Source organism: Suncus etruscus, chromosome 13, assembly GCF_024139225.1.
Source record: "Suncus etruscus isolate mSunEtr1 chromosome 13, mSunEtr1.pri.cur, whole genome shotgun sequence".
Classification (NCBI taxonomy): domain Eukaryota; kingdom Metazoa; phylum Chordata; class Mammalia; order Eulipotyphla; family Soricidae; genus Suncus; species Suncus etruscus.
Window position 1 is genome coordinate 5,018,326 of NC_064860.1, and position 22,738 is coordinate 5,041,063.

General features: G+C 37.2%; 1 non-coding gene across 1 annotated transcript; it reads left to right on the forward strand.

Moving 5' to 3' along the window:
* The first annotated feature begins 13,956 nt into the window (after positions 1–13,956).
* LOC126026343 (small nucleolar RNA SNORA51) lies at positions 13,957–14,089 on the forward strand. Its single transcript, XR_007501636.1, has one exon. It is a non-coding gene; the product is annotated as a small nucleolar RNA SNORA51 (small nucleolar RNA).
* The last annotated feature ends 8,649 nt before the right edge of the window (positions 14,090–22,738 follow it).

Consider the following 22,738-nt stretch of genomic DNA (forward strand, 5'->3'; position numbering starts at 1 on the left):
ACTTTACAGTAGGAAAGTTATCCAAGACATCTTAAACAAGGCATCAAGTTTAGCCTCGTGAATGGCATGCTTGGCTATCCTTGGATATGATTGTTGAGAAATAAACCTCACCTTTGTGATCTTCTTCCCAAAAACACATCGCCCCAAGAAAGTCAAATGCAAAGCACCAAACCAACCCACATTGGTGATCATTGTAAATAAGGATCTTTGATGATCATTCTATAAATGTATGGCCAAAACTGCAGTGCCATCAAAATAACAATGACTGAGAAATTGTCACAAACCAGAGAGATCTTAAGAGACATGGAAGCCAAATTCTATAACTCAAAAAATTATTGGCATGGTCCCCATTAGGAATTGGCATATGATTAACTTTAGCTGAAACAATGAAAGTGGGCAAGGGAAATGAGTATGTAAAATAAAGTACAATGAGCCCATAGTCAAGAGGTCACTTTAAAGCGATAGCTAGATTCTCAGCATCCATAAGCAAGGAACACAGACAATTAGCAAGATAATTTTGATCCCAACACAAGGAGGTTTATGTGTAAGGAGAGGCAGAATATCCCTGTGTGAACACTAACAGAGTAGTCCACTAAGAAGTCCTGACCTGAGGAAAGCTCAGAGGGAAAGGTGCCAATAATTTTTCCAGAAATTAAATTACTGGTAGGAATTTTTCAACTGTACAGGACTCAATGTCCCTGACTGTGACATTAAGTCACTTAGAATAATCATTTTTGTCCCTCATCTCATCCCCCTGCTATGCTAAATTCCATCTATTAATAAGTGATCATGTATTTTGCAGCTGACAATAACAGTTCTCAGAGAGAATAAACAGATTTAACTTTTTAATCAACAAGTGGTTTTTAACTTTCTTTACCCATACCCAAACTCAAGTTTTATGTTCATTAAAGGTCAAGTATATATTTTCTTCTTTTTATTTCTTCCTTGTTGTTTATTTTTATCTGTTAAATTCTAGTAAAGAAATATTTATTGTCTACTAAACATAAACTACAAAACGTGTAACAGATATAAGCATTTCTCTATTTGAATTCAAGCATCTCCTAAGTAAAGGACCAAACAGTTCAAGACATTGGTTGTTGACAATAAGATGAAATACTACAACATCTCTGGAATTGTGCCACAGAGCAGGTTCATTTGTCCCTGGCTAGATAAACAGTCCTTGAGCCTATTTGGTCTGGGCCTGGATAATACATGCAGTATTGCTGGAATGGGGGAAGAGCTGAGATCCTGACTTTGAAGAAAAGCACAAGGTGACAGAGACTTGCCAGGTTTGGATGAGTAAGAAGTCCAGCATACTGTTGCGTTGAAATGAAAAAAAAAAAAAAAAAAAAAACATATCTCAAACCTACTTAAGCAAGGGAAGCAGACTGCAGACATAGAAAGACACTACATTTGCTCATAAAATCAAACATTACTTCAAGTGGAACCAGGGCTCTCATGATGCAACCAGAACTCTGTATTTATGACTTCTGTGTCAGTTGGGCTTTTCTGAGTGGTAGCATTAGGGTAGCAGCTGATGATGCTAGCTTAGTAGCACTGGCCCAACTGTTGGCCCAACTAAAGGCATCTCCAACCAACCCACACAGGTGGAGAAATCCTATACTTCTACTAATCAAACATTGAAAAATGGGGCTACTGGAAGATAAGAAGAGCAAGGTGGGGTCATACCCAGCATGTTGAAAAGGGAAATAAAAGAGCCTTCCCAAAGAGAGCCAGGCTACTGTGGTCATAAGAATAAAAGAACACTATGCTGGGAACATGCATCTCTATAACTGATTGATTTGGCTGGTGAATACCTAGTACAGGAGATGCAGATGAGAGCAGTGGTGAAGAGTCAAGGCAAAATAAGCACCATGTCAGGGAGCCCTTTAATAACATACCAAAGAAGGCAGATTCTGTACTTCAGACAACCAAATACTTCTTGACTATTTTCTCCCACAATATAAATGATAAATTACATTATCTGTGGTTTTCAAAATATTTCTATACATCAGTTCTAACCTCACCTATATTCTCTCATACTAGATATCAATGACACAGTTCAACTTACTTTAATTGTGTTTTAGAGAGTAAAGCAGAAGAAATCAATTCTTCACATATGTATGCACTCTACTTATTAGTAGTAACTAGCTATTTTGATTCAACAATGTCTCCCCATGCTTGCGTGAGCACAGATGTTGGAGGCAATGGGGAGCCACTGAAGGTTTTAATACATAGGATGGATTGTATGACAAGATTTTAAAGGCACAAAAGCCAGTTGGGAGGCCATTATGGTAGAATGGTGAGAGGTGCCAAGAACAGGAGCCAAACTAATAGCTGGAGAAAATGGAAATGGAGAAACTAATTACAGAGGTATTGCACAGGAGCTAACTACTCACTGAGTGAACAACCACAGAGCAATGCTTCTGGTGTAGCTGACATCCATTTTCACCATCTCTAGCTCACTCTTTCTGTTGCTTGCCATTGCACATGAAAAAAGGTAAATGATAAAGGTCACTGATAATGGTATCGAGCCATTGGAAAAATGATAACTGATAATGGCATGAGAAGCCTGTCTAAGCAAAGTCCTTTCTCTCACTTTCAGCACATCAACTATACCTCAAAATATAAAAGCATAGTAATGGATGATTTATAGAAGTATTATTTTATGTGCACTATTAACTAGAATTACAGGACAATAATTCACTAATGCTGAAATATTATTAATAATGACTTCAAAATAGCACCTGGTGTTTTTGTAGCACTTAGCTAGTTTACACATTTTTTTCCCCATTGGTTTACCTATCCAACAATTCTGAAGCAAGTTTTGTTGCTCCCATCTCACAAAATGTGTCAGGCTGACTACCACTTCTTACAACTAAGATGCAGTAGAGGCAAGGTTGAAACTCCAGATTTCTGATGCCTAGGAAGTGATTTTGCCACTTTGCGGGGGGGGGGGGGGTTGATTATTTGCAGCAAATATTAATAAATTAAAACTATGTCCTTATCCTAAAATATAGCTTTCAAATATTTTACTACTCACATTTTCCCATGGAGATATTCTAAATAAGGAGTAATGAGGAATAACAATAGCCAGACGTGGGGTCATATGGCCCTTGTGCCCTTGCAGATTTTCCAGAAATGATCTGCCAGTGTTCCTGTTACACTACTATTTCTAGAATGAACCAGCTACTCTGACTACCTGCAGAGTGCCTTAATTTTCTGGTGATGGTGGAAACAATTATTATAAATTTAGCAGCTGACAACACAAATATCATCTTGCAGTTCCGGAGTCAGAAACCCAAAACAAATTTCACTAAACTGAAAAAAATAACATTCTTAGTTAAGACTATAGAGGAAAACTGTTTCCCTGGCTTCTAGTTTATAGAGGCTACCAACATTCTTTAGCTCCTGATCTCATTCTGTTTATAACTGAAACCCAACTACAAACATGCTTAAATATTTATATTAAAAAATAGAAAGAAAACAACCTTCAAAAATTTGAAAAAAAAATAAACAGAGAGCCAGAAAGATAGTATAGTGGGTTAGGTGCTTGGCTTGTACATTGAATTCAGGTTCAATCCCCAGCATCCCATTTGTTACCCTGAGCCCACCAAGAATGATAGCACAGAGCCAGGAGTAAGCCCTCAGCACTGCCAGGTATTGTCCAATGACAGGGTTTTTTTTTTTTTCTCTTACTTTTGTTTTAGAAAATGTTTTTCCTCTCATAAACAAGAGATAATGTTTGCTCTGAATTGTTGATCTAAGCTTCTGGGTAAGACAAGAACTATTATCACCTTTTGGGAAGATGTGGCTTATGTTCTATCAACACTCTAACTCAACACTCATGGTCATACAACTCTACTGGACTAGCTCAGGCAACAGATAAAACTCAACTCATATTCCCTAAATACCCTGGATGAGTCCCAGTAGACCTGCCTTCTGCTGGATCATATCAACACAGAGTTGTCTTGTACACTTGCATAATCACCACTCAGATTTGGGAGATGTTCGCATTATTTTAAGAGAATTTTTTACATTAAGTCCTCAGTGATAAAGATTGTAGAGCAGAAAAACATCTGTCTAGGAAGTTGTGGCTGACAAAAGCATCTCCTCAATTCTGCCAGTTCTTCCTCTAGCTTTTGATGATGAAGTAGACTCTTTTCCTTCTAAGGTCAGTATGTTTTCCCAAAGATGAGCAGGGACTACACTGCAGAAGAAGTTTTGCCAGGATCACAAAGTCTCACCTTCAGATGAGCTTTTAGTACATGTGGAACGATAAAAATTCAAATTAAATGTCCTTCATTAAGTTGAGTCAAGTTGAGTGACCAATGACTTGTATTTTGAGTATATTTCAGTATATTCCCGGCTTCATGACTGGGAAGATAGCTCAAAGTGAATGAGCACATACTTTGCATGTGAGAGCCCCAGATTTTTTCCCAGTACTTCATGCACTGCTATAAAATAACCCCCATCCGACCTCCAGCCCCATCTCAGGAGTGACGCCTGAGCACCACCAGTGTGGACCAAATTTAAAAATAAATTAAACTCCAGATGAGCTAAGTGATCTTGGACAAGTTATTTAAATACACTTCACCATTCCCATATGCAATCATCATAATAATTGTCAACCTAACATATTGTCAAAGGATTAAATTAGCTAACATATGCAAACATTTTAGAATAAAATTAGGCCCCTTTTAAGGGTGAGAGCCTCATTCCTTTGCAAACAATGTTTAAGTGTCTGCTAGTATGAGGTAAGAGACACTTGTAGTATATGCACACATGATGAAATCCTGCGTGAGCCTTATACAATATAATGCTAATACTCACAACAATCATGAAGTACAACTACAAACATTTTTGTTCTAGAGATCTATGAGGTAAGCACCTTGTATTGTACACACGGAAAAGTGTCCCCTTTCAAGCACAAGTCATCTAAAAACAAGATGTTGACCTATATCCCACAGGTGCCATCATGTAAATGCTCAGCTTCAGTGTCACTATTAATCTTGGAAGAAAGCCACATCAATGAAACTTATGGACAGCCACACCAGTCTTTAACACTCTAGAGAATCCATAAGAGGGGGACAGACAAAGTCCCAGCAGGAGAAGCCACAGCAGTCACATCCATACCTCATAGTCACTAACATGCAAACAAAACCAACTGCACTGCCTCACAAGTCATCTCTGAAGAGATGCCAAGCTAACAAAACTCCCATGTACACAGATCTGGATCTTTTTAGAGCCCAATAAAGCACAGCAAATGAAGTAGAAAAGTAGCATAGAAGCCAACTAAGTCCAGTAAGCAAACACAATACAGAAAGCTTGGCTAGCAATAAACTGCTTAGTAAATACTCAGACATTGGCTTAATAAACCTATTGCGAAGTACAGCAATTTTCACAAACTATTTTTATTGAACTATTTTTGATATTTTCATTTACTATTTTGTTGTATCAAGACATATATATTATATATAATTATTCACTATTTCTATATATAAAATGTATTATATATTTATATAATTCTGTGCCTACCATGAGGGTAGAGGTATAGGTTGGGTGGAAGATTGGGGACAATAGTCTCTTTTGTGGTGAATTAAAATGTCTTTTGTATTACAGTTTCCACTTCTAGTTGTCAACTCTTTGGATACAGACACAGTAATATCTGTGGCCAGAGAAATCGTACAGTGGGTATGTGCTTTCCTTGAACAAGGTCAATCTATGTTTGATCTCTAGCACTTCATATGGTTCCAAGAGCCCTGCCAGGAGTGACTCCTGAGCATAGGGTCAAGTCAGCACTGAATATGGCTAGATATTGCCCGACTCTTCCCCACATTATGCCAATATTTAGATGCAGGATGATTTTTATCACAGTATTTCTTGTGTGTGTGTGTGTGTGTGTGTGTGTGTGTGTGTGTGTGTGTGTGTTTTGGATTACACCTGGAGATGCTCAGGAGTTACTCCTGGCTATGCACTCAGAAATCGCTGCTGGCTTAGGAGACCATATGGGACACCTGGACTATCCTGGGTCAGCTTCTCGCAAGGGAAATGTGTGTGCTGTGCTACTGCTCCAACCCTTATCATAGCATTTCTGTAAAGAAAAAGACAAATGATTGGAACTAGAGCGATATCACATTGGGAAGGGCATTTGCCTTGCATGTGGCCAATCTGAGTTCGATTTGCGACACTGTACATGATCCCCTGACCATGCCAAAAGTAATATCTGAGCACAAGACCAAAGCTAGGAGTATTCTGTGAGCACTGGCAGGTTGGCCCCAAAACAACACAACACAACACAAAACAAAATATAAAAATATAAAAGAGATAAACAACTGGGAAAAGTTGGCCTAAATGTTTAATATATTTTAATATACTCTTGCTTACCACAACACATACACACACATACACACACATACTGGAGCACCAGGAAAAAATGCCTAAGATAAAATATTCAGTTAAGAAAATTAATCTCTCAAAAGGATGCCAAAAGCTAGAAGGATTACATTGAGGATTTTTTTTTCCTTTTTTGCTTTTAGTATTTATCAAATGCTTTAAAAGCTTAGAGTATTATTTTTAGGACAAAATTTCATTTTGAAAAAGGTGGAAAAAAGAGAACTGGTGACTAAGAAACCAAGACAATATCTCAAAGTCAAAAATTCTCGGAGGGGGTGCAAACATGTCAGCTACTAAAACAGTAAGTAAAAATATCTGGAGCCTAGCAAGCTTAGAAAACTTCCACATATCACATTCCCTTAAAACAAGCAATTTGCTTGCATCCTGTTAACATGACTTTTTTTTTTTTTGAGACAGACAACAGAAGGGACACTGGGGTTACACTTCCGCTCCCTAAAATGGCAAGGACATATGGCATCTTAGCGGGTGGGAAGACTCATTCTCTGATCATTCCAGAAATCAAGGTGCCCATCCATATATATATGGAAATATATATATGCTATATATACATATATATATACACACACAATAAGGATATACAGTAATGAAGCAAAGTCTAGAGCTGGTCAGTATGATCAAGTCAAGAATGGTGTCCTGTGAAGGCTGGACACACTGTGGAGGGGAGAAGAGAGAAGAAGAAAGATGAGGAAAGGAGAGGTGATGAGAAAAAAAGTAGAGAGGAGAGAAAGAGAAAGAGTAAGGGAGGGTGGGAGGAGGGAGGAGAAAGGAGGGAGGGAGAAGGGAAGAAAGGAGGGAGGGAGAAAAGTGGAAGGGGAGTTTGGGTATAGTTTAAGACTTGCCATACTAAACATGATTAAACAAACCTTTATTTTTTCTTGCCTTCATATTTGTTGTTCTGAGGACACACCTCATGGTACTCAAGACTGATGACTAACTGTGCTCAGGAATCACTCCTTGGCAAGCTCCAGGAGACTAGATAGGCTGTGCTGATCAAGTCTGATTCCCTGCCACTCTCTCTCTCTCAGTCCAGTTTGTTTACCCTTTCAAAGCTTATTTCTAACCATTAGGATCACAATATTTTTACTTTAAACTGAATAACTCTCCCAGACACCTCCTCTGCTTGCCTTTGTGACTGCAATCTGGGTTCCGAGGAGAATGAAGATATGATAGCTTATAAACCTATAATGAAAAGGAATTCAGAAATCATGCCAAAACTGGATCTAGAAAGCAAGTTAGGGAAAGAAAGAAATACTTTCTTACAGATAGTCTCCTGAATGCAAGAGCTGAATGTAAGGACCCAATAACATCTCTATGTGGGATTTCTGTCAACATGTACAACGCGAATCACATTACAAAGCAACAAGCAAATATTATGTGAGCTGCTACACAACGTTAATGTCACAAAAGAAAAGTAGAAAAGTTGTATCCAAATAATGGAGACCAAAGAAATATAATAACGGAACAAAATGTGTATTTCTTGAGTTTATCCTATACACAAAAAGAGATCCCATGGAGCATTCAGTGAAATTTATATATTAGATAATAGTATTATATTAATCTCAGATTTGTCAATTACACTAAATTTTCCATATTAAAAATGCTTTCATTCTGAATAATACAATCTTTGAAAATTGTATACTATGTTATAATTTAGGGTCCAAAGATTTTAAAGAAAACAACCGATGATACACAAACAAACATCTATCATGCGAATTTTGTACTGTGTTTGTCTCAAGACATACCTTAACCAGTATCTAAACCTAAGTTATCATTTCTCTACACTTATTCAAATAAAATCCTTCCCCTACTAATCTGGAGTCTGGAAGGAACTCATTTCATTCTGGCTGCACTTAAAAGTAGCTTAAAAAAGATCAGCTAGGTTATGCCTATGCAGCTGTCTATTGTATTACAATTAGCTACTACAGCATTTAGCAGTAATAAAAAATAACAGTTTGAATCCATGTGGGACAATGGATTATAACAAGTTTCTTCTTCCCAATTATTCATGGAATTCCTCCAAGCAACATGGATACCCAAATCCTGAACTCGCTCCAGCTCCAATAATCAATCTCCACCACAGGCTAACACACAGAAGTCTTTGTTCTGATGAGCTAAGTGTAACAGACTGAGGATGAAATGTAATTCTTAATTTTATAACTCAATGGGAAAACATGCAGTTTTCTCTCTGTTTTATAAAGCAAAGGTTTCTTCCTATGAAATCATGAACTTCCTTCTCAAAGTACAGAAGGCTCTTTTGAACTTCGTCTCACTATACCTTTCCAGAATTTACCCCTTTTCACATATGAATCCAGCAACTCCTTTCAACTGTGGCCCCACTTCCTGCCGCCCAACCCTAGCTCAATTGGTTCCTGTGGGAACATGCCCTTGCCTGTTCATGTCCACAAGGATCCAGGAGGGACCTGTTTGGTGATGACAGCAAATGCCACTGGACATACTTCACTCAAGGATAGGATGCCTACTGCCTCGGATACCTACTGGCAGCTGGACAAGTACTGGTCCAATTGGCTCTACATGTTTCTAGTGCCTGATGGACACAGAATGTGACTACAGAGTGAGCCTGCACCCTTGAATAGGTAAACAGTATCTGATCTTATGAAGTTTCTACTGATCCTGCTAGCAAGATCAGAAACCTTGAAGTGATCATGGCTGTATGTAACATCTGTAGGAACAACTAATAGGATCGCATTCTTGTGTGGTAAATAACATGACCAAGAGCCACTGCAACATAAAATAGAGCAATCACAATAAAGGATTCACAGAAATAGAGTGGGGCTCAGTTCTCAAATTTATTTTGGGATACCTTAATTTGGAAGGGGGTATGCAGTTTTGATTGCCAAAAGTTGATAAGAAATAACATATGGTGCTTTTGAGATATTTCCAAGTGTAGGGTCTCCTATTAGAAAGCCAATCTGTCTCGTTACCTCATTAAGGCCTTGCACTGGAAGAAGATAATCAAACATAGAAGTAAAGACGGTGGAGATCAGAGTGATAGCCCAGACTAGAGTTTCTGTCTGGTAAGCAAGAGGCCCAATTCAATCCCTACCACTTCATGGACCCCAGGTACCAGAGCACAAAAAAATTTTTTTGGGAAATCTATAGAAGTGGAAAGTCAGGCCAAATATTTTTAATTTGGGGGGAATTATATAAGAGAAAACAGGAAGGGCTGGAGTCATAGCACAATAAATATAATTAAAGATATAGATGAATTTATTTCTGGAACCAGGATAGTGACATATAACAAAAAGAGTAAATAAAGTTTATGGCCATAATATAGTACTCTACTGAAGAACTCTGAAGAAATAAAAATAAAAGAAATGATGGTAAAGTGGGGTTGGCAGACAAGTTTTTATTTTCATAACAATAACTCTCCCTTTAGCTGTTCATCGATGGCAACAACGAACCTGGGGGAAGGAATAGCTGTGAGTCAACAGTATATGGATATTTCACTGCAATAGTCTGAGCTGAGAATATGTAGACCATGAATGCCAACCACCATCCCCTTTCCCAGCACAGCAAGTGAAGAAAACCAAATGTTGATATAAGTAAAGCCTCAAGGGGTTCTTCTTTTATTTAAGTGTGGTAATCAAGCCTTTACCAAGAAAAATAAACGTATTTTGTTTTTGTAATTCTGGCCCTGCCACTGCATCAACACTGTGTAAAGAAATCCAAATCTCATTTCCTGAATTCTTTTTAGAACTTTTTTTCTAATTCTTCTTCACCAAGAACTTTCACACAATAAAATGACTTTTGCTGCACAATTACACATATCACCTGGATGCAAAATAGAGAATATTTTTCAAATACCTTTCGTGGACTCTAGAGCCATCTAAAATGTTTCTAAGAGGAGGAAAGCAAAGCTCATTATTCTCCCAGGGATGTGAAGAGCATAGAAGCTTATAATGGAAAGAAAATGAAAAGAAATTAAACTGGAATAAAAGTGAGAGTGGAGGGAAGGATGAGGGCAAAATCATAATCTCTACTCCCAATACTACCATGTACTTCAAATGTGAGTTTGAAAGACACCATTGGGGTGAAAAATAATTTTTTATATACCACCTCATAATTTTTTATTGACTATGGAAAAAAACTGGAGTTATAATTAGTGACAGAGCAAAACAAAATACAAGGATCCTCTGTAGGAAGAAGCAAAATTAGCAGTGGATCAAGACAAGACTCAACAGCCACCTGCAAAAGCATGCAAGAGTTCCAGGCCACTCTCACAGCGCCTACAACCAGAAACCTCATTGGGTAAGAGACTCAGCACTGAAAAAGGACAAAACTAAATTAATTCCCACCACACGTTGTTTCTCTGTGTAGTTATCTATGAGTGATCCTCCTCATTACTCCAATTCAAACTGCTATCAGCAGTAAATACTTTACTTCAGTATTAAAATACCAATCCCAATTAAAAACCAACAGCAACTAAGTACTAATATGACCAGCATTAAACTACCATTCAGTATAAGATTTAGCAGTCCAGCTAACAGTTTTCCAACACTCCTTCATTAGTTCTGATTTACTCAGTGGAAGAAAAAAAAGTAATTGGCTGATCAACTGATATATTACATTGAATTGAGAAAACTCCACACACAAGAAAGAATGAACCAACTCAGTTTCAATCCACCGAACCTGAAAGATGTCTTCACCAAGGCTTCTGGACTATCCAATTGAGGCAACTCATCAGCTAGAATTTCCTCTGGTGGGCGGGGATCATTGACAATTGTTGGCCTTGGTTTCTCCTTGATATTACCCGTCAATCCATCGATGAGGGAATTCCATAGACAGTTCTGCGACTTAGACCCTGAGGTAAGAAGAAACCAAATATGTGCAGGTGAACTGTCAATACACTCCAAGTCCTACATACCCAATTGAGGCTCTCAAAGCATGAAATGAACTATCAGTGAATCCAAAAGCATGATTTTTTTTACCTTAACATGGGATAGGGACATATTTGTATGCATATGCAGAAATGAACTAGTGCTAAAAATTTTGAGCCATAGTTAGGCATTAGAAACATTGCCTAGAAATATCTAACATATCCTAAAAATATTTTATATAATCAAATATATATATTATTTTTAACATTTAAAATAATTATTTTATTTTGTATTTGTTTATAATCATATTAAAGTGAATTTCAGAAGTGTTTGATCCACTTCTTTGAAAAAATTGTCATGGGTATCTTTAGAGGGATCGCATTAAATCTGTACAAAGCTTTGGGGAGTATTGTCATTTTAATAATATTGATCTTGCCAATCCAAGAGCAGGGTATAGATTTCCGTTTATGTGTGTCTTCTCTTATTTCTTTAGCAGGGTTTTATAGTTTTCTTTGTATAGGTCCTTCACATTCTTAGTCAAGTAGACTCAAAGGTATTTGAGTTTATATGAGACTAATGTGAATAGGGTTGTTTTCTTAATATCCATTTCTTCCCTATCATTATTGGTGTTTAAAAAAGCCTTTGATTTCTGTGCTAATTTTATAGCCTGCTACGTTGCTACATGCATCTATTGTTTCTAAAAGTTTTTTGACAGAATCTTTAGGGTTTTCTAAGTAGAGTATCATGTCATCTGTGTACAGTGAGAGCTTGACTTCTTCCTTTCCTACCTGGATTCACTTGATATCTTTTTCTTGCTAATCGCTATACGCAAGTACCTTCCAGTTACTATGTTAAATAGGAGTGGTGAGAGGGGGCAAACTTGTCTTGTACTGAAGTTTAAAGGAAGTCTTTCAGTTTCTCTCCATTGAGGATAATATTTTGCCATTAACTTGTGATAAATGGCCTTGACTAGATTGATAAAGGTACCTTTCATTCCCCATCTTGCTGAGAGTTGTTATCAAAAATGGTGTTAAACCTTATCAAATGCTTTCTCTGTGTCTATTAATATGATCATGTTATTTTTATTTTTCTTCTTGTTTATATCATGTATTATGTTGAACATAAACAATAAACAATGACGAATAGCTAAAGCAGTACTTGGGAAAAGAAATATGGGAGGTATTACTTACCCTAACTTTAAACTGTATTACAAAGCAATAATTATCAAAACAGCATGGTATTGGAATAAAGACAGCCCTCAGATCAGTGGAACAGGCTTGAGTACTCAGAGAATGTTCCTCAGATATACCGTCACCTAATTTTGGATAAAGGTGCAAGAAATCCTAAGTGGAACAGGGAAGGCCTCTTCAATAAGTGGTGTTGGCACAACTGGCTAGCAAAATTTGACCTCCAGTTAACATCATGTACAAAGGTAAAATCCAAATGGATTACAGACCTAGATATCAGACCTGAAACCATAAAGTATATAGAACAACATATAGGTCAAACATTCCATGACATTGAGACTAAAGGTATTTTTAAAGAGGAAACCATTCTCTCCAAACAAGTGAAAGCAGAAATAAATAAATGGGACTATATTAAGCTGAGAAGCTTCTGCACATCAAAGGAAAAAGTGCCCAGAATACAAGAGCCACCCACTGAGTGGGAGAAACTATTCACCCAATACCCATCAGATAAGGGGTTAATATCCAAAATATACAAGGCACTGACAGAAATTTACAAGAAAAAAAAATCTAACTCCATCAAAAAATGAGGAGAAGAAATGAACAGACACTCTGACAAAAAAAGAAATACAAATGGCTAAAAGACACATGAAAAAATGCTCCACATCACTAATCATGGAGATGCAAATCAAAACAACTATGAGGTACCATCTCACGCCACAGAGATTGAACACATCAGAAAGAATGAGAACAAGCAGTGCTGGTAGGGATGTGGAGAGAAAGGAACTCATTCACTGCTGGTGGGAATGCTGTCTGGTCCAACCTTTGTGGAAAGCTATATGGAGATTTCTCCAAAAGCTGGATGTTGAGTTCCCATATGATCCAGCTATCCCACTCCTAGGGATATATCCTAGGGACATAAAATACAATACAAAACATCTCTTTCTCACACCTATATTCATAGCAGCATTGTTTACAATAGCCAGACTCTGAAAACAGCCTAGATGCCCCTCAATAGATGAACGGTTAAAGAAACTATGGTACATATACACAATGGAATACTATGCAGCCATCAGAAGAGATGAAGTCATGAAATTTTCCTACACATGTATGTATATGGAATCTATTATGCTTAGTGAAATAAGTCAGAGGGAGAAAGATAAACACAGAATGGTCTCAATCATCTATGGGTTTTGAGAAAAATGAAAAACATTTGTGTAATGATTCTCAGAGATAAAATAGAGAAGGACTGGAGGGTCCAGCTCCCGACATGAAGCTCACCACAGGGATCGTTTAGTGCAGTCACAGAAATAATTACACTGAGAACTATCATACCAAAAAGTGACTGAATGAGGGAAGTAGAAAGCCTGTCTAGAGTACAGGCCTGTGTGGGGTGGGGAGGAAGGACACTTGGGATATTGGTCATGGGAATGTTGCACTGGTGAAGGATTATATATATATATATATATATATATATGATTTTATATATACATATATATATATAAAAGAAAAGATAAGGCCTCCCAATTTTTACCACAGGCTGTGTTCTTTACACTGACTGTATAGAAAGAGAAGGTACAGTAAATGCACCCCACATACACCTCAACACAGGCCCTTTGCCTGGTCTGTATTGTGAATTGGGGGACAAAAAAATCATATTAAAACATATGTCTGGGCCCGGAGAGATAGCACAGCGGCGTTTGCCTTGCAAGCAGCCAATCCAGGACCAAAGGTGGTTGGTTCGAATCCCGGTGTCCCATATGGTCCCCCGTGCCTGCCGGGAGCTATTTCTGAGCAGACAGCCAGGAGTAACCCCTGAGCACGCCGGGTGTTACCCAAAAAAAAAAAAAAAAAAAAAAAAACCAAAAACCAAAAAAAAAAAAAAAAACATATGTCTGTTGCAGCACCATTCGCAACAGCCAATATCTGAAAACAACTCAAGTTCTCCATAATAGATGACTGAATAAAAAGACTATGGTATCTATCTACACAATGGAATGCTATTACCTAAAAACTAAAGATGATATAATGCAATTTTCTGCCATGTGGAAGAATATAAAGAGGACTATGCTGAGAGAAGTAAGGCAGAAGGAGAGGAACAGTCAAAGAATGATTTCTCTCTCATATGTGGGACACACTGAAACATATTGGGGGCCACCAAAACTGATCGCTGGTTTTCAGTAGGAAACTCACTACGGGGAAGAAATGGAGGTAATAAAGTATAAAATGAGATAAACTTTTAAAAAGAGAAATATATATTGAGGCATTGGAATGATGACCAATTTCATTTCTCAATAGAATTTCTATCAACTTAGATATTCAGCAAATTAGAAGCATACAGAGGACTACCATTTCAGATTATGATACAAATATTCATATACAAGTCATCTTATATATTCGGCTTCCCCAAAGCATCAAGTTTCAAAATGATGCCCCCACCAACAGGACCTATCTTTTATTTCTTGGCTGTATTGATAGGCTCATTCCACCTAGGGATTCCTGAAGCACCCACTTCAGCTCATACTCTTTGAATTAGTTCCCACAAACATGTCCCAGTTCTAGAACCTGTATAGTTTTGTGGGTTATCTTATGCTTACAAGACATATCTAAATAAAATGATGTGGGTAATAGGTAACTCACATGCTGTGGTGGATATACAGAAAGTACAATCACCAGAGGAAAACTTTTAAAACTAGAGAGAGTAAGAAAGCATGATCCAGAGGTTCTGATTTTATTGGAATTTATGTTTGGGTTGCCTTGTGTTTCATAGGTTCCAAAATACTTTTATGTCAATCAAGAAAAAATTCAAGCATATTAGTAGCAGGAAACAGACCCCTTCCAACACTAGAAATTCAAGAGAGCTTATCTGAAGCCCTAGCCATATATCTTAATAAGATCTAGTCCTTTTAATGAAGGTCTGGCTCTTTGTTAACAGAGGTCTGTTCTATGTTAACTAAGGTCTGGTTCTAGGAAGAACAGTATCAGCAGCCTGTTTCCTTAAATTTGATCTAAGTGAAGATCTTAAAGTAAATTCTCTGTCATTTCCTTTCATTCTTTCATTTATTCATTCCATATGCACATATTGAATTCCCTAGAAATGTCATCTTCAATTTGGGGCCCAAGAGATAGAAAGATGAATGAGACTTAGAGAGCACACAAGCAAAAGGCCATCATACTTAATGGGGGAAACACACTATAACTAAGGCCTCATCTACTCTGCCTCAGATTTGAGAGAAGCTTCTCAAAGAATATGATATGGTTTAAAATTTGGAATAGATCTTTCAGCAAGTGAGAAATAAAGAGAACATTAAAAAGCATCCCAATATCTGCAAAGGTTTAGAGACAACAAAGCAGTTTGTAGTTGACTGGACCGACTGTTAAGTTAATAAAGAAAATACTGATCATTTCATATTTTCCTGTAAGCAAAAAGGGTCTTTGACTCTTTTTGATTAGCAAGTCGTATGTATTCCTCACTACTTTAGGTGTATATGGATTAGTAATAAACTACACACTCATGACAAAGCACCAATAAATTCATAATCACGTTTCCACCATTTTAAACCAATAGGCCGAAGTCAAGTGACTTAAGTTTTCTCTTCATTAAGGACCCCAAATATAATAGCAGCCCTCAAAGTCATTTCAACAGCAAAAAAGATACATTTCAACTTAAAAATAAAAATAGAAGTTAGACTGTTTTTACAGGCTGCATTGCTGCTATGATTAACCATGACTTCATACTGACCAATGCAAGTTCATTGCCTATTTCTTTTGTTTTGTCTTTGTTTTGTTATTTTGGGGGGTTGGGGGGCACATCTGGTGACTCGTGGCTATGCACTCAGAAATCTCTCCTGACTTGGGGGACCATGTGGGACATCGGGGATCAAACCGAGGTTCATCCTGGGTCAGCTGTATGCAAGGCAAATGCCCTTTGTGCTATTGCTCTGGCTCCATAGTGCCTATTTTTAAATTAAAAATTAAACAATAGATAGATTTTTATCCCTGCTCCTTCTTGGGACAGGTGATATAGTACAGCAAGGAGTGCTCTCTCACTTTGTACATGGTCAGCCTGGGTTCAAACCTGGTACTCCATATAGTCACCCAAGTTCCACCAGAAATGATATCTGAGCACAGAATAAGGAGTATTGAGTGTAGCCCAAGATTGAAAAACTTGGTCTTTTCCTTTACTCTTCTAATTTCTTTCTTCTTTCTTTTTCTTTCTTTCTTTCCTTCTTTCTCTCTTTCTCTCTCTTTCTCTTTTTTCTTCTTTCTTCTTTCTTTCTCTCTCTTTCTTTCTCTCTCTCTCTATCTTTCTTTCTTTCTTTCTTTCTCTTTTTTCTTTCTTTCTTTCTTTCTTCTTTCTTTTCTTTCTTTCTTTCTTTCTTCTTTCTTTCTTTCTTCTTTCTTTCTTTCTTTCTTTCTTTCTTTCTTTCTCTTTCTTTCTTTTTCTTTTTTTCTTTCTTTTTTTTGTGCGTGGATATTTTGGGACACCCTCAATGGCAGTCAGGGGTTACTACTGACTCTGCATTCAGAAATTGCTCAGGGGACCATATGGGATGCAGGGGATCAATACTGCATCAGTACCCAAAGAACCATTAATCATATGGGATGGTCCACATATATTTGATTTGTCTGACTGCTTAAATTTAAAAAAGAAGCAAATGTTGGAAACCAGTGAGTGTCAGGGAAGAAATTCCAGTTGGATAGTAAGCATGAACTTAGAACTCAGTGATCAGAAGAGTCTGAAAAGGCACAATGGCAATGAAAACAGGGTACAATGAGCAGGCAGAAAAAAAACAGTACTTGGAAAAATACTGAGTTCAGAGGATCAAGAAATATGTCAAGAGGGATTGAGTTTTTGTTAGGTGGATAGATAGACACTCTTAGAAAATGTTGGAGCAGGGCAGGAAAGATAGAATTGTAGTCAGGGCGCTTGCTTTGCATGTGGCTGACCAGGCTCAGTCTCTGGAATCTCCTATGATCTCCTGAGCACCAAGATGGTTGATCCTTGAGTGTGAAGCCAGGAATAAGCTCTGTGCACAGCCAAATGTGGCCCCAAAACCAAAAAATAAGAAAAAAAAAAAAAAAAAAAGAAAAGGCAAAATGTTGGAGCAGAGCAGCCGGTTTTGTAAAACTATACTTCAAGATAGGAAATAATATAAATGCATGATTTTTATTAGCTCAAAGGCTTAGTTTAACTGTGTTTTCCTTCAGGGTGGTTTAATATTTTTGAGAGGCCTGTGTAAATCTGTTTTCCTATTTTTGGTTTGATTTAGTTCAAAACTTTTCATGCTTTCAAACTCAGCTTAAAATAAATAAGGTTCAGGGGATTTTTATTTTTCATTGATCAGCCACATGCTCAAGTGCAGAAGAAATACATCCATCCATCTCACTATTATCATCTGCAGCACACACCCCGCTCCCCTTCCAGCCTAACCTTCTGCCTCTCACTTTTCCTATCTCCATTCAAATACTCATTATAGGGGCTGGAGAGATAGCATGGAGGTAAGGCATTTGCCTTGCATGCAGAAGGATGGTGGATGACATCCCGTATGGTCCTCCGAGCCTGCCAGGAGCGATTTCTGAGCATAGAGCCACAAGTAACTCCTGAGCGATAACGGGTGTGACCCAAAAACCAAAAACAAACAAAAAATACCCATTATATTCTTCTTTCTTATTATCATCCATAATATCCCTTCCATCTCTTTACAAAGAAACCCTTACATATACCCTATAAATTCTCAATGTTGTCAAAATTTTCCAGTGTCCATACAGTATTCAGAATGCTGAGCTGATCAAGAGAACAAGTATTCAGATACTGAATATTTTTTGTATTGCTATAGTTTGTTTGTTTTTTAGCATCATACTAGTTGTGCTCAGGGCTTAGTCCTGGACCTGCAATCAAGGTTTGGGGACCTGCCAGGGTTTGGGGGACTATATGCAGTGCCAGGAATCAAACTCAGATCAGTCACATGCAAGGCAAACACCCTATCTGCTGTACTATCATCACTCTGGTCTTTCAGATACTGAATGTTTTGTTCAGTACTTGGTCTCTGCCTGGCCATGACTTCTTCACCTGAATTCACCGTCTAGTTAATTTTTCTAAGTATTACTGAAATGACAGTGAAAACTAGGACATTAGTTCTCCAAAAGTACAATAACCTACTCAGAGAGTTTGCAAACAGCACATGATTCTCAGCCAGAATTCACCTTTTCCTAACCCAGGTACAGTGTGTACCTTAGTAGTGAGCAAATACGCATAACCATGGTATAAATTAAGCCAAATATTTCTCATTTTCAGTTATGACAGGACATCCTATTACATATGAAGAAAAGATAAACTGTATCTGAAACTCTCAAAAACCCAGGCATCACTCTCTTATGAAAAGCAGCCATCAGTTCCTTTAAAAAACTGTTTGGGCCATAGAGCTTTAAGTATAAATAAGCAAGATGACTGTAATGGCTTGAGGAAAGACAAGAATATAGGCAATGAGAGGAGAAGAATCTAAAACAGAAATAACTAGAGATCCATTTTGGAAGTGGGGGCAGCCTGATGAATGATTGTCATGAAGAACCCAATGTGATATGGTAACTTGTCAACCCAGTTCCTTATAAAAATACACAATGGCTATGCTGGCAGAAGCCTGCAATATAAGGTCCGGCAAAGCACAGAGGAAAGAAATTTAGTTGTCCACAAAAGAAAAAATAATTTTCTTAAAAACTCTCAATGATCCTGAAAATAATCAGGACAAGGATATAAAGACATTTTCCTCTTCCAGGGGAAGACTGCTAAATTTGCTAGAGGGCAGTAGGAGTAAGATCACACAAAGATCAAGAACAAGATACAAAGATTAAAGGGAAGGATAGGAAAAATCTGGGGATATTAGTGGCAGGAAATATGTACTGGTGAAGTGTGTTGGACATGTCAACTGAAACAATCATGAATAACTTTGCCATTGTGAAAAAAATAAACAACTGTACTCTGAACAAACTTATAACCATAATGTTTATGAAATAATTAATTAAAAAGAAAAGAACAAACCTGACAATCATGAATAACTTTGCTATTGTGAAAAAATAAACAACTGTATTCTGAACAAACTTATAACCATAGTGTTTACAAATAATTAAAATAAAAGAACAAACCTGAATTTAGAGGGTAACATGAACATAGAAACAGAGAAAAATGGGGGGGGGGCAAATGGAGAAATAGAGCTCCATGTTATAACTTTTTTTTTTTTGGGTCACACCCGGCAGTGCTCAGGGGTTACTCCTGGCTGTGTGCTCAGAAATAGCTCCTGGCAGGCACGGGGGACCTTATGGGACACCGGGATTCGAACCAACCACCTTTGGTCCTGGATCGGCCGCTTGCAAGGCAAACACTGCTGTGCTATCTCTCCAGGCCCAACTTTTGACAAAAATAAGTGACTTAATTATGCTTTCCAAGAGCACATAAGCTCAGAGCTTGGGGAGGGGTGATTTGAAGGGAAAAACCCTGAGAAAATTGAGGTAAAAGCGAAATAGGGGTAGAAGCAGTGGGCACTCTGGTGGAGGGCGTGCTGATAGAATGTTGAATGCATGAAACCCTAACATGAATAGTTTCGATATCACAAAACCTAAAGTTTTTAAACTTCAAATTAAAAAGAACAGCCTATAAGTAGGAATAATTGTAAATGCTTAGTGAAACTGCAAAATAATCACCTATCAATATTAGAAAATATCTTTCTCACTAGCAATATAATGAAATCAAAAGTAAGGAGATTAGGAATAATTTTAATTAAAATTAAGATGATAATTATAATTATCATGCCCCATGTGTTGGCTAGAAAAAAAGTAAACCAACAATTACAAGCTTACAATAAAGAAAAAATTCATTGGGTTCAGGAAAAAATAAACAGTTAATGAGAACTCCTGGAAAAGACTTTGACTGAATGAGGAATTAAAACTAGATTAAAGATGAGGGTTTGAAATAAATACATCTAGGTTTGAAAGGGCATATCTGTATGGTATCTTCATTGTATTCTTTTTTTTTTTTTTTTTTTTTTTTTTTTTGGTTTTTGGGCCACACCCTGTGACGCTCAGGGGTTACTCCTGGCTATGCGCTCAGAAGTTGCTCCTGGCTTCTTGGGGGACCATATGGGACGCTGGGGGATCGAACCGCGGTCCGTCCTAGGCTAGCGCAGGCAAGGCAGGCACCTTACCTCCAGCGTCACCGCCCGGCCCCTTCATTGTATTCTTAATAAGCTGCCTTGTATTCCTCAAATGTGGCCTGTGAGCTCATTATTTATTGTTATTGAATATTTAGACATATATATTGTTAAAATTTTAAAGCCTTTGCATTTATATTTATAAAGATTAACCTTTAGTTTCTTTTTTTGTAGACTCATCATCATAGAATGACCTATTGCCAAACTTTTGAATAAAACTGCCTATAAAATCTGGGGGATTCAAAGTATATCTAGTAAAGTGATTATTTTATCTACTTTTCACTGTCATCTTTTGCTATCGCTAAATCCAAAGTATCCAGTTTTATTGAACTTAATTTTTTTTAGGACTTGACATTTTGTAGAGATATTCAAATTTGTTAGCATAGATTTCTACACATTTATGGTTTCTATATATTACATTCAAAGCATGTTTTTATTTATTTTAGTATTACTTTCTAGTTATATCCTATATGGTCACCGTTAGTCTATGACACAAAGACATCTAAATTAATCAAAGTAGAATAACTAAAACTGTATTTTCGTTGGTTCTACTAGTTACACTTTAAGTGCTCAAGAGAAACATGTTAATAGAATCACTGTGATAAGAGCACCAACATAAAATATGACATAATAGAATATTTAATTGAAGACCACTATCTAAGTGTCCGTAACATTAAACTGTTGTTTGTTTGTTTTTTTTTTCTTCTGAGAAGTGAACTTCCAAATTTACACACTACACTGTTTTCCTTGTTTGTACCTAATTAGTTTTGGCTTTCAGAATTCGTATTTTCAAGCTCCTACTCTGAATAAGTTTGTCTTCCTTTATTACTAATTTGTTTTCTCTTTAATTTGCAGAAGGCAGATGGTAAGGGGAACATGTGGGTCACTCTGGGTCAACAGCCTGGCTGTTGTATGGAGGTGAGAGTCCCAGGATGGTGTGGGGCCAGAGATCATGAAGCCACCCTATCTGACCACCCTATAAAACCATATACGAGGATCACCGGGGCCAAGCTTCTTTCATTTCTCCCTCATTCCACACACCCCAACAACTTCTTCCTGTATATATGGAGAGAGCACATCTCTGCTGGAAAAATGTTTCAAGTGACTCAAATTTTTATGGTTGTTATAATTTAAGCTTTTCTCTTTCGTTTGTTCCTTTTTAGTGATGATGAAAGGGTGGTAGGAGACCTCACTCACACAGCAGTACCCAGCCATGCAACCCTACACCAGTTGTATGCAGGGGGCAAGAGTGAAAAACCTTGTCTGGTGTCAGATCTTAAAGGAAAGACTTTTGGTTTTTCCCCATTGAGTATAATGCTTGCCAAGGGCTTATGGTAAATGGCTTTGACTATATTGAGGAAAGTTTCTTCAATTCCCATGTTATTGAGAGTTTTTATCACAAATGGGTGTTGAATCTCATCAAATGCTTTCTCTGCATCTATTGATATGATCATATGATTTTTATTTTTCCTTTTATTGCTATGTTGTATTATGACTATTGACTTGCATAGACTAAACCATCCTTGCGTCTCTGAAACAAGTCCTATTTGGTGATGGATATGACCTTTTTGATAAATTGCTGAATTCTATTTTGTCATTGAGGATCTTTGTATCTATGTTTATCAAGAATATCATCCATAATTCTCTTTTGTGTATGTGTTGTTTCTGTCTGCTTTTGGTATCAGGTTGATGTTAGCTTCATAGAAACTATTTAGGAGTGTTTTTATTTATTCAATTTCCTGGAAGAGCCTGAAAATAATTTTCAGTAGACCCTTTAGAAAGGTTTGAAAGAATTTACTACTAAATCCATCTAGATCTGGACTGTTGTTTGGGGAAATATTTTTGAGTATCATTTAAACTTCTTTGAATAGTCTGTTCAGGTATTCCAAATCATATTGGTTCAACCTTGGGAGGTTATCCAGGTATCCAGGTATTTATCTGTTTCTTCCAGTTTCTCTCATGTTTTGATATAAAGATTATCAATGTAAACTGATTATCCTTTGAGTATCTGTAGTACCTGTTGTGACATCACTTCTTTCATTTCTGATTTCTGATTCTCATTTGTGAGTCTTGCTAACATTTAATAAATTTTTTT